This window comes from Streptopelia decaocto (genome assembly GCF_964273445.1).
Source record: "Streptopelia decaocto genome assembly, chromosome: 4".
NCBI lineage: Eukaryota > Metazoa > Chordata > Aves > Columbiformes > Columbidae > Streptopelia > Streptopelia decaocto.
In genome coordinates, this window is record NC_138658.1 from 36,472,176 (window position 1) to 36,483,716 (window position 11,541).

Below are 11,541 nucleotides of genomic sequence, written 5' to 3' on the forward strand. Positions count from 1 at the left end.
CTGCAGCTGCCCCTGCACTCAGCCAACTCTAATAACCAGAGAGCTGGAGTTCATCTTATGTTCTTCTGCTGCGCAAATGGGTTCCACGTGATGATTTCCAGCAATACACCGGGATTAATGCTGCAGTCCACATTATCCTCCAAGCCTCCCTTCGTGACACTTATAAAGTCATACAATGTCTTACACTGGACTTGGGCTTCACCTTAAAACTCTGACTACGTAACACATGTGCACCCTTGTCCTGTCAGAATACAGCTCCAAAAGTTCATTTCTCCTTTAGCTAGAAATCTTATGCTAGTCCTTATTTTATTACTACTTGATCTCATACCAAAATTTTGTCCCTGAGGTTAGATGTCTATCTAGCTTGACTTGTGTTACATCAATTTTACATCTGAATAAATGTATTAATATTTTTTTTTCTCTTTGAACCCTTCTTCCATGCTAAAGAAGTTCTTTTCTTCCATAACATCAGTGGTGTTTCAAAAATTCCATCTGGAAAAAACTTCAGTGAATAATACCTTGCGGGAAGGGGGGGTGCACGAAGAACCCTATCTCCCATGAGACTTGCAGTCATCAAGCCATCACAACATAAACTACACTCCATGGAGGTCAAGAAAGCTGCTCCCATGACTGCAAATATGGCCTGGCTTTCCCTCATTGTGTTTTCAGTTGGAATCTCTTCTCCTCTCCTTTAGAGAGCTGAAGGGCAGAAACTGGAAAATGAGAATTAGTACACTCTTCACCTCAAATATTTTTTCACTCAATGACCCAGCATGACCGAAACAATTATGACATGCACAGAAGCTCTCCACTACATATCTTCAGTGGGAGTCCTAAACATACAATGCCACACCGATTACATTTCCACAAGTTCCTGCAGAACCATGGTGCCCCTTCCCTTCCCCAGCTTGTCCACTCTACAGATGCATAATGCAACGTAAAGCAAAAAAATATAACACGACACAAGGGAGTAGTTAATTGTAATACATTTATAAACAGCAAAAAGGACAGAGAAACTGTTCCTCAGAGGAAAATTGAAAGCCTTACAGGAAATCAGTGACCACTACCTTATTTAAAGACTTAATTTTGCAACGGAGATAAACAGAAAAGGGTGTTGTTCTGAATCACAAATGAAACAAGGTTCTGGGTTTTAGATTCTCAAACTAAGCTGCTGAATAGATTAAACACACTGAAGCTGTTCAGTGTTCTGAAGTACTTTGTACCCCAGCTTTTCCACTATGTCCCACATTGTCCAGTATTTTAATACAGTCAAATATTACATACCCTTTTTGTCTGACATCTAACTTTGTCTACAGAAAAGTTCATCTGAAGGTACAAATAATCCAAACTTGGATTTTGCTTGCTGGAGGGCAATCATAGAAACATTCCCAGTACATCCTATCCTCCTTGACCTGCCAAACTGAAGTTATATTTTTTATTCTACTGAAGTCTTAGGGTTTGAACTACCATTTTTTCTCTACAAAACACAATCGCATTGCTATAAATGAAACAAAGTACACTTCATATCATATAGTTTGGTGTTCCAAAAATGCACTCACTTCTGCCTAATATGAAGTTTTAACAATTTAACAGTTGTTTCACATTTTATAAAAATATGAAGCTATTCTTTGCATCTGAAGGGAATACAAAAAATGGTTTTAAGTTTTATAAACCAAAACCTCCACAAGCTAGAGAATTTTCAAACTACCATTGATTACATGCAGCTAACCTACAGTAATACCACTTTTCCTTCCACAGCATATATTATATTATCAAGGAAAGTTTACATAGCACAAAACTATCCTTTCCTCTTTATTTTAAAATTTCCAGTGACAGCTACATCTAGGTCTATTTTATTTGTTCTTCTTTCTTTGCTTTGTTGTTCCTTATACAGGATGGGAAGGCACACATTCATGGAAAATTTTTGCAGATTCAGAAAGGACCATTGCCTCTAACCTCTAACTGCTGGTACAGACAGACAGACACACACACACACAGACCATGCAATACAGCCAGCTACCTCACTCCAAAACACTAAAACTCCAGCAAAGTCAGTACAGGGCAGCAGCTAATGAGCTCCCGTTTCATGTTGCACTGTACGTCCCACCACCATCCCGGGGCAGGCATGCTCACAGATCACAGGGGCAGACAGACATAGGTGAGTCAATTCTAGAAGACACACTCATGAAGAAATCTGGCAGCAGACAAGCAAAGTTAATGGGACAACATTCAGGCAGGAAGATTATAATTCTTCCTACACAGAAGTTACCAGAAATGTTTTCAACCCCTTGAATGCCGCAATCTTTGTGCAAAAACATTCATTTTGTAAGATTATAACAGAGCTATAAATATCGTATTATCTTCATTATAAAATCAGAAATTTTATTTTTCAATAGTCATCTAGTCTGAAATTAACTTGAGACCCTTCCACAGTTCAACATTGCCAATGCCTCTCACAATACGGTACAAGACGGATCCTGTCCTATAACCAACAAGACTGCACTGTTGCAGTGCAATTGCCATAAGCAACTTTAATACCTTTGCATCCCACAAACTATTCCATAAAAGGAACCATATGAAACAAGCGGCACTGAAATGCCATAGAGAGCTGTGAAACAACACGGAATAATGCAATGATATCAAACACCGTACTATTTCCAAATCGTGGACCTCTAATTAACAAGATTTGTTTCAGTGTATGCCTGGTTGCAAATGAACTTGAAAAAAAAAATAAAATTAAAAAAGAGGCACTCAACCATCAGATGGTTATACAAAACAAGGTTATTTTACCATTTCATATTGGTTTGACTGCTTGTATCATAAAGTCTACTTTTTAATAGATGTTTATTCTTCTTTGTAATACCACATGACTGCCTGGAACAAAATCCCTTTTTCAATTACCACTGATTTGGAAAAATACTATCCAGCAGAAGAGATGTCCTCTTTTTTGGCCTGTGATCACTCTGTTCACTTTAAAGGAATACACCTCATTAACCCTAATAATTAACAAGGTTATTCTCATCACATAAAAGGTTTAAGTTCCTCTATTAAGACATTATTTGAATTTGCACTGCTATTAAGATGATGAGCCTAGTCTGGATTTAGTTTCATTTAATTTAATTTTTTATATATGTATTTAACTTTGTTTTTCTAGTAAAGCCATGTAATTTCATTGTTGTGTATGCTACATGATGGTGAACCTACTGGATTAAGGAATGGATAATATACCTACAGAAACCAAACAAAATTCAAGTTGAAAACCTGGAAGTGGTCGTGCAGCAATGCAAAAAGGCAGCAAAAATAGAAAACAGGAATCTTGCAGCAGCATGGCTGTGGCAACAGAAGCTAATGATAACTGAAAAAGGAGAAAAGGGAAAAGACTACCAGCAGATGTACCAGCTCCTAGTTGGACCATTCCAGTAAGACTCTGCAGGCTACAGAGAAACTTCCAGTTCCAACGCTCTTCACATTGGAAGTCTCATAGTTCACATTTGGGGAATTTTGTTCCTAGATTACTTTGGGTTTCTCAGGACTTTCTAGCTAACAAAATCTTCTAAAAATCCAATAAATGCTTTAATATTTTTTTCACACAGGTGTTCCTGGTACATGAACTTGCTTCTTCCACAAGAGAAAGGCCAGTTGTCTAATGCCAGACAGTTACTCTGAGGATATTAAAAACAGTTAATTGCATCAGTCATGTGTAGAAATCCCACATCAAATATAAAAACCAACATGACAGTTTCTCGCATTATCCATACTGTCATCATATTAGTCAATGTGAGCTGTAGTTAACAAACATATGGAATAATCATAGTATGGAAAAATTAGTCACATTTACTTAGAAATTTAATTATATAGGTTTCATTGATAGCTTACCTGACACCAGAGTAGCTGAGCGCTTTGAAGGTAAATATCTAGAGATATCAAATTAACACTCAAGGTTTTGCAAAGAACTTTCTTTTGCACAGAATTCAGTCACTATTAAATAATAAGAATTTTTTTAAAATCCTTTAAATGTTTGTACAGACGAGAACTTTCCATCATGACATAAAGATTACCACAGCTCTGACTGGGTCAAAAAGTGAAATTAAGCAAGTTCAGAGAGTTACACTCAGCTGTCAGTCCCATATGGGAGACTTCCAAGCACTGCTAACTTGATCCATCCACACGCCTTGAAAGGGTGTCATTCATAAAGTGTGCATTTTCCAGAAAACCTCATTTTTTGTATTTTAAAGTACCCGTTGTTAAATCTTGTCACAAGTGCTTAGCAGTGTGAGAAAAACATTAAACTCTTCCCATGAAGAGTGTCAAGAGTGCTGTGGAATATTCACAATAAACCCACTATGCAAGTCTAATCAGCATCACAACTCCCTCAGGAACTATCTATTTGCAAATCTCTCAAACACCTAAAAAGGGTAAGAAAGTTATTAAAAACATAGCAGGGTATTAATGAATCAGCCATACACTGAATTTTGTTTTTAAAGTCTAAAGCAAGTAACTACTGTTCTTCAGCAAAATGAAGACAGAAGTATGCACATGAGCTTAATAGAGGTGATAATGGATGACAATATTTAATCAGCATGAGAGCTTTATGTAAGTTTGGGTGAAACTTTTGGTTAGGAATATTAGACATTAGCAGAGATTTTAGTATTATTAGGAAGCATCATCGTGTCTCCAACCAACCTTTTATGTGGTTTGAACATCAGGAAATGCACCTGGATGCTCACAGTTTATCCAGTACTATATTTGTTAGTTTACAAACACCAGTTTTCCTTTCCAAACTATGTTTTTCCAGCTGAAATCAATATGCTGTGAATAGCAAACCTGTAGGTTTCATTGTCATTAATGTTTCCTTCCTCAATCTAATACAAGATGCACACTAAATGCAGCTTCTCACCCCCCACACCCAGCAGAGTCAGGGACAGAACCCCAAACAGAAAGATTTGTTTTTCAACGTGAAGTTCAAAGAGCTTGAAATTACTTCTTTTTTTGTTTTGTTTTCTTTTTCTTTTCTTTTTTCTTTTTTTTTTTTTTAAACAAACATCGAAAATAACCAGAGTGGCTTTGGCATTGCTTTAATCATTTTAAACTTGAAGACAGGAACTCTAATTAAAATCTGGAACTCTGGCTGTAAGAAACAGCTAATTAGTTCCCAACTTTCCAATGAAGTGCTGTGGCAGCATCCATATTAGCAGCTCTGTATTAACAAGGAAACGTTCTACTCATTCTCTGAGGCAGTAGTACATCAGTGTATATGTTCACTTCAAGCCATGCCATTGTCATAGGGATTTAAGAAAATGCACTATAATAACGATCAGATTTGCAGATCTCCATACACAGTAAGATAATTGAAGTTTGCAGCATTTAAAACAGATAAGAAGAAATACAAGGCAGCTCATTACTTTTCTGCTAGGCGATGAAGACAGTTTAAAATGCACTAAAGTATAAGATTGTGTTTCCCTCCTTTCAATTCATTCCTGACCAAAACTTGCAAATACAAGAGAGGAAAATGGGCAAGAAGTGAGAGAAGGCATTTTACACTTGTGCTCCCCAGAAGTCTGGGCAAAATATATGGGATAATGGGAAAGTGAGGAGAACTGCCAGATTAAGAGGAACCTTCGCTAGACAGTCACAAAAAGACATGCTGACGACGGTGGAAGCCTGAACACCTTCCTTCACATTTCCACCGTCTTATTTTAAAAGGCCTGGCACTTCCATCCCCTTTCCCACACACAGAGCATCAACAAAAACCAAACCAAACCAAAAATCGTTGAAAAATTGATTACAAGCAATGGACAAGTTAAGTTCATCCACATTCCCAAACCAGGTTTTTCTAACCCGGGTTTCCTCTTGTTAACAAGTTGCAACATGCCACGCTTTTCAGAAAACCCTTAACATTAAAGCAGCATTTAGACCAGCGTTAAACCGAGAAAGATGTGAAATTGTCCTGGCAGGGTCGGAGGTGCGTTGGGGAAGGGCCGTGTGGGGAGCGGGCTGCCCGAGCAGCGATGCCCGCAGCAGCCCCCGCTCCCCGCCGGCTCCCGTGCTCGGGTGGGGGCCGGGACGGGCGCTCGGTGGCAGCTCCCTCCTCTTGTCTGTCTCCGACTTGGGGCAAGGGGCTGGACGAGCAAGAGAAACTCCCTTTGATTTTTTCGCCCAGCAGCGCACGGGCGGCAGGCTGAGGGACGGGGCAGCCGGGGCCGGTGGTCCGTACCGGCGACTGTAAAAGTGCCGACCCGTCTGAATGCTGAAACTAAAAGATGGAAAAGACGGAAACCCTCGCTCTCTGCCGGTACCCGCAACCGGCCGAGAGAAACGGAACAGCAGCAGGAAGCCGCGAGATGCCCTGATGCGCTTCTCAGAGAAAAAGAAAAAAAAAAAAAAACAAACACGAACCAAACACCACCACCACAAAACCTCCCCTCCCAAAAAAAAAAAAAAAAAAAAAAAAAAAAAGTAGTATCGGTACCCGGCAGGTACCCGGCAGGTACCCGGCACCGCCCCCCCGCCCCGCACCAGGCGGGCCGCCCCCCGCCCACTCACCAGCGGCGAGCCGAGGTGCCTCAGGGAGCCGGCTGCCGGGGCGGCGGGGCATGCTGCCTGCCGGGCTGCGCCCTCCGCCCCATCCCGCCGCCCGAGCAGCCGCCAGCCCGGCGATGCCGCCCCGCCCCGGCTCGCCCCGCCCGCCGCCCCGCCCCCATGATGTCATCCCGCCGAGCCGCCCCCCCCGCGCGGCCGGTGGCGGGGAGCGCGTAGCCCCCGGGGGTAGTGGGTCAGTGCCGGCCCCGCAGTGCCGGGAGGGGCGGGTGTCCAGCAGCAGCGTGTGAAAGAGCCTCGGGGTCAGCTTTTCTACGCCGGAGGATTCGAACGGCAAAGGCTTATTTGCAGGTTTATTTCCCTTTGCATTAAAAACCGGAGTGGTCGCCTGGATTCCCCCTTTCCCCTCGGAGACCGGTGCGGAAATGGCATCTCCCAGCCACTAGTTCAACATGGAGAAGAACTGAGGGGAGGGGGGTACAGGGAACGGGAGGAGAAACACGACGCGACTACGTGCAGCTCCATTGCTTAGACCCCAGATTGTATAATTATTCTCGTGCCATGTTTGAAAATAAGTCTAAGTTTGCATGGTTTAGGTAGCTTAACAAACTGATGTCCTGAGGCAGCGTGCTCAGGCAGTGGTCCAGAGTGGGAAAGCTAAAGTCAAATAAAATGAAAAATCTACCGTAGACCCAGTTTCCAGGAGCACACCGCATCTGCTGGTTACATATATTGATAAAGGCTTCATCACCAGAATAAACCTTTCCAGGCTGATTTAAAGTATGCCTCTATAGTTTTAAGGGTCAGAAAGAGTAGAAAGATATCATAGAGACTTTTTTCATTTATCTTTTTTTTTTTTTATGATGCTCAATTAACAGTTCTAGAAATTAAAGAAAACATCAGTCTGAGCTGCAGTGTGGAACGAGTGTTAGTACAAGCCTCAGGCTTCTTCAGATAAGATGGAGAACTGTCAAGCCCTGTTGCCATAAGGGCAAGTGTCTAAACAAGCATCACCTTCATCATGATGAAAACATTAAGTGAGTACCTGCATATTATGGACTTCACTCAAACAGATTAAACTATTATTTCTCATGTTTTTCTCAGTCCTGGAATCTGATCCAACGATCAAAACATGAGAGGATTTCTGAAGTTATGTCTGCTTGTTATTCATTTCTTCTTCTTCTTTCTGATAAACAGTAAAAAGGAAACAAAACTCTTCAAAATTGTCCCCTCACCTTCTGGCACCAGTTTAAAGGTTCTTTTAGTTCTCAGCTATACACAAGTACATTTTCACTCACGCTTGCAATTTTTATCTTACCTTATTTATCGTTTTATCTTACTGGAGATTTCACCTAATCAGGCTTGTAACAGCAATTTTTATAACCTGAAAACAAAATTGAAAATGGAGCTACATCAGCCTCTATTATTGCTGCTCTGCTTCACCATTTTAACGCACTTGCATGGCTACTCACCTCATCAAAATACATCTCTTCCTCCTTTCCAGAGAAAGTGTTTGGGTGTTAAATTGTTTCCTGTTATCTGCAGAATGATTTTTGAAAAACTGGATCAGTGAGAACACACATGCAGGAATGAGTACACTCCTTTCCAAAAAGGCCTTCCTCCCATCTGGGATCCTGAAGCCCTAGGCAGAGGCAGTAGGATGAATCTTTTGCTAATTGCTTTGGGTAAGTGGACTAATCACCGAGGTCTAGTAAAGGCTACTGATCTCATGAATCCAGTGCTGTTTCATTTCAGTAAGGCACTTCAATGATTTCATTAAGTGGAACACAAAATTTAAAAGACAGAAAATTCCCCAAACTCACAGAGACGATCACTATTAAGTGAATGAAGAGGCAGCTATTGGCATAAAACAAGGGACAAGGTGACATTTGAACAGTAATATTTAGCTGGAAAAATATGTATACTAGGCAGAAGATGTATAGTAGGCAATTAATTCAGAGAAGTTCATATAAAAAGATGAGCTCAGTTCATCAGCGCAGAGCAATTTCCTCACAACGAATTCCTCAGTAGAGCATCAGTCTGTCAGCAGAAAAGGCACATTATAACTGTATCACATAGCACTGGTGGAAATACTGGTTTAGAGGGAGCTGCAGCTTCCTCTAGCAAACTTTTTTAGATTCCTTCACACCTTAACACATTTAACAACTCTCTAGCTGCAGCTGCTCTGATTCCATATGACCAACACAACCAAGAAACACACAACAGAGCAATTTGCTATGACCAAATGTGTCTGAGTTTATTGCTTACCATACCTGAACTTCTTTCTTTGGACATCAAGATTTAGTCTTCTAGCAAGCCAGTATATTTGGATTTTTAAAGAGATACTAAAATTGGGGAAGAGGTTGTGCTGAAGAAGGTTCTGAACAGCAGCTTTATGGATTCAGAACCATCACATTTAAATACAGGGCTAAACTTTTCTGAGTTCATTCTTCCAAGCATCAAAAATGAATATTGTATTTATGAACTTTTCATAAACATATGTGTTATAGGGCAACAAACTTGTACAGCTACATGTCACAAAATCCAAGTGAAAATTTATGCCAAATTCTCAGTTAAAAAAGAAAAGAAAAGAAAAGAAAAGAAAAGAAAAGAAAAGAAAAGAAAAGAAAAGAAAAGAAAAGAAAAGAAAAGAAAAGAAAAGAAAAGAAAAGAAAAGAAAAGAAAAGAAAAGAAAAGAAAAGAAAAGAAAAGAAAAGAAAAGAAAAGAAAAGAAAAAAAAGAAAAGAACCCACATTTAACATGGAGGATGTGGAAAACAAAAGGGAGGGAAGAAAGAATCATGCTGTATACATTATTTAAGGCAAAACAGACAATTATAAAGAAGATTAAGGTAGGAAATGTAACAATGAGTACTGAATGATATTTTGTGCAATGAGATTCAAATTGACTTAAAAGTAGCACTTTAGGTTTCTCAAAACTATTAATAAATTTGAGTCACGTTCTGCAGGCTTGATCCATGAAATGAAAAACAACAACAATACCACTCTTTTGTTAAAAAAGAAGAAGAAAATTGAACAAGATCAGTTTACTTATTAGTCTGCCAGTAAATCCAAAGGTTTTAGAATATTATACATATCCTTATTTCGAGCTGTCACCAAACACTACTGCTTGTACAAGAGTAGCTGGAGCTCAGCGCATGGGTCCCGGGGAGAGAAAATGGAGAGAAAGCCTCCAGCAGAAATGTGGTGACACTAGCACTTGCCAGCTGTGAAACACACAAGAGTGGAAGCCATTGCCCCACAAAGATTTACGATGCTCTTGAATGTGATTATTTCCTTCCCTCTTGTTTCAATAAGTTGAAAATAGCTGTCTTGGTAACCAACAGCAGAAAAGCTGAAAACAGAAAAGACTAAGCTAGTGCTTCTTCAGAGCTGATCACAGCCTGGTAGTTAGGCTAAGAAAATGAGAAAGACAGCTTTTAATCCCTTCAGGTAGAAAAGGGAATTGAAGTCTAACATTTAGACTGGACAAGCATGTTGGCCACACAGCTAACAGATAAGCAAATGATGTCCTCTTGTGTATGACAACCACCATAGCACTATGCCTGTGAATGACAGATGGGTTTCTTCACAATGTTCCTTGGAATAGAGAGATCTCTGCACAAAGGATTTTTAATATAAAGTATGAATTTATCATACATCTTTTTAAGTTAACGTTTTATATTTCATATCCAGGTATATACTTTTGCCATTTCATCCTAACACTAGTTCCTTCCTTCCTTCCTTTTCCTTCACCTTAAAACAGCACGAAACAGCGCTTATGTTGCCATGCGGAATACTGATATGGCGGGCTGCTAATAGCATCTGGTTTTATTCACTTTGTGTAACCCAGATATTTGTTTTTCTTCATTCTACAAATATCTGCTGAGAGCCTAAGGGCCAAAATGCAAAAATTTTGGGTTGTAAAATAAAGCACTTCAAACTGAGGACTAGAGGATATCTGGCTGTAAGGAAATATTTGCCATGTGCTGCAACGCAAGTTCTGTTCTGAAGAGGAGTGAGTCACCTTTGTTATGCTAATACCAAATCTGTGCCATATGTAGTTCTGTAGGTGAAGGTATTAGCCTACTGAAGTATCCTTATTAATAATTTGAAGACCATTTCAATAAAAAGACATACAGATAGTGTATGAGAATTAATATACTAACAAAACACAGCACACACTAATCAACATACACAAGGATTTTCTAAAAGGAAAACTGCCTTGGTAATTTAGAATTATGAGTGGGAAATCTTACCTCTCTAGCCAGCTGTCATCCTCTTTTATCCTTGTAATATCATGCCTACAAGCACTGCACTTCAAGTTATCTCTCAAACAATTTTAATTCAGACCTACATATCTTCATGTTCTGCACATGATGTGAAGTGTTCCTCTGGCTCCCCAGTAACAAGTGTTTTGAATAGTTATTACTCACATTTATGAGTGCATGATACCTCCTCATCCCCCAGGCAGTTCCTGCTGCCAGTTTGTTCTCTGCTCTCCTAACAGAATTCACATTACAACCAAGAGTTTTCTTCTCTGAAATTTTACCACTGGCTTGCAAATATAATGGTGTTTTCCTAGCCAATATGCCCACTGAAGGTGATCAAATTTATAAAAACAGTGAACATCAAAACAAAAAGGCATAAAAAAATGCTGTCATGCATGCATGCATGCACGCAAAGTGCATCAGCTCTTTTCCAAGGACAACAAATTGGTTAAAAATAATTGAGGTTCAATGCTTAATTAAAAATGTATGACATCCATCTTTACCTGCTGGTGAAAATTCAGTCAAACCCAACAACACAATACTACATAAATAGGAACTCCCTGCTGAATTTAGCAGCATACAAAAAAGAAAGGTCAGTCAATAGCTCATCTAAATATGCTCAGATGTGTATCTTCATTTAGTTCTATCTCTAGTTAGCATTAATGTCTAAAGACCAGTTTTCCTCCCACAATTGATTTGACAAAACTCATCCACTGTTTAGGCAGTAGGAGACA

At 39.7% G+C, this 11,541-nt stretch overlaps 1 protein-coding gene across 5 annotated transcripts in view; it reads right to left on the reverse strand.

Moving 5' to 3' along the window:
• Positions 1–6,638, reverse strand: part of MARCHF1 (membrane associated ring-CH-type finger 1) — a 231,833-nt gene extending 225,195 nt beyond the window's left edge. For 4 of the 5 annotated variants that reach the window (XM_082050949.1, XM_082050950.1, XM_082050946.1 and 1 more), the window contains exon 1: positions 6,544–6,638. The gene's annotated coding sequence lies outside the window, so the exon portion shown is untranslated. The remainder of the gene's footprint in view (positions 1–6,543) is intronic. The other variant, XM_082050947.1, reaches the window with a different exon arrangement.
• Between the last annotated feature and the right edge of the window lie 4,903 nt (positions 6,639–11,541).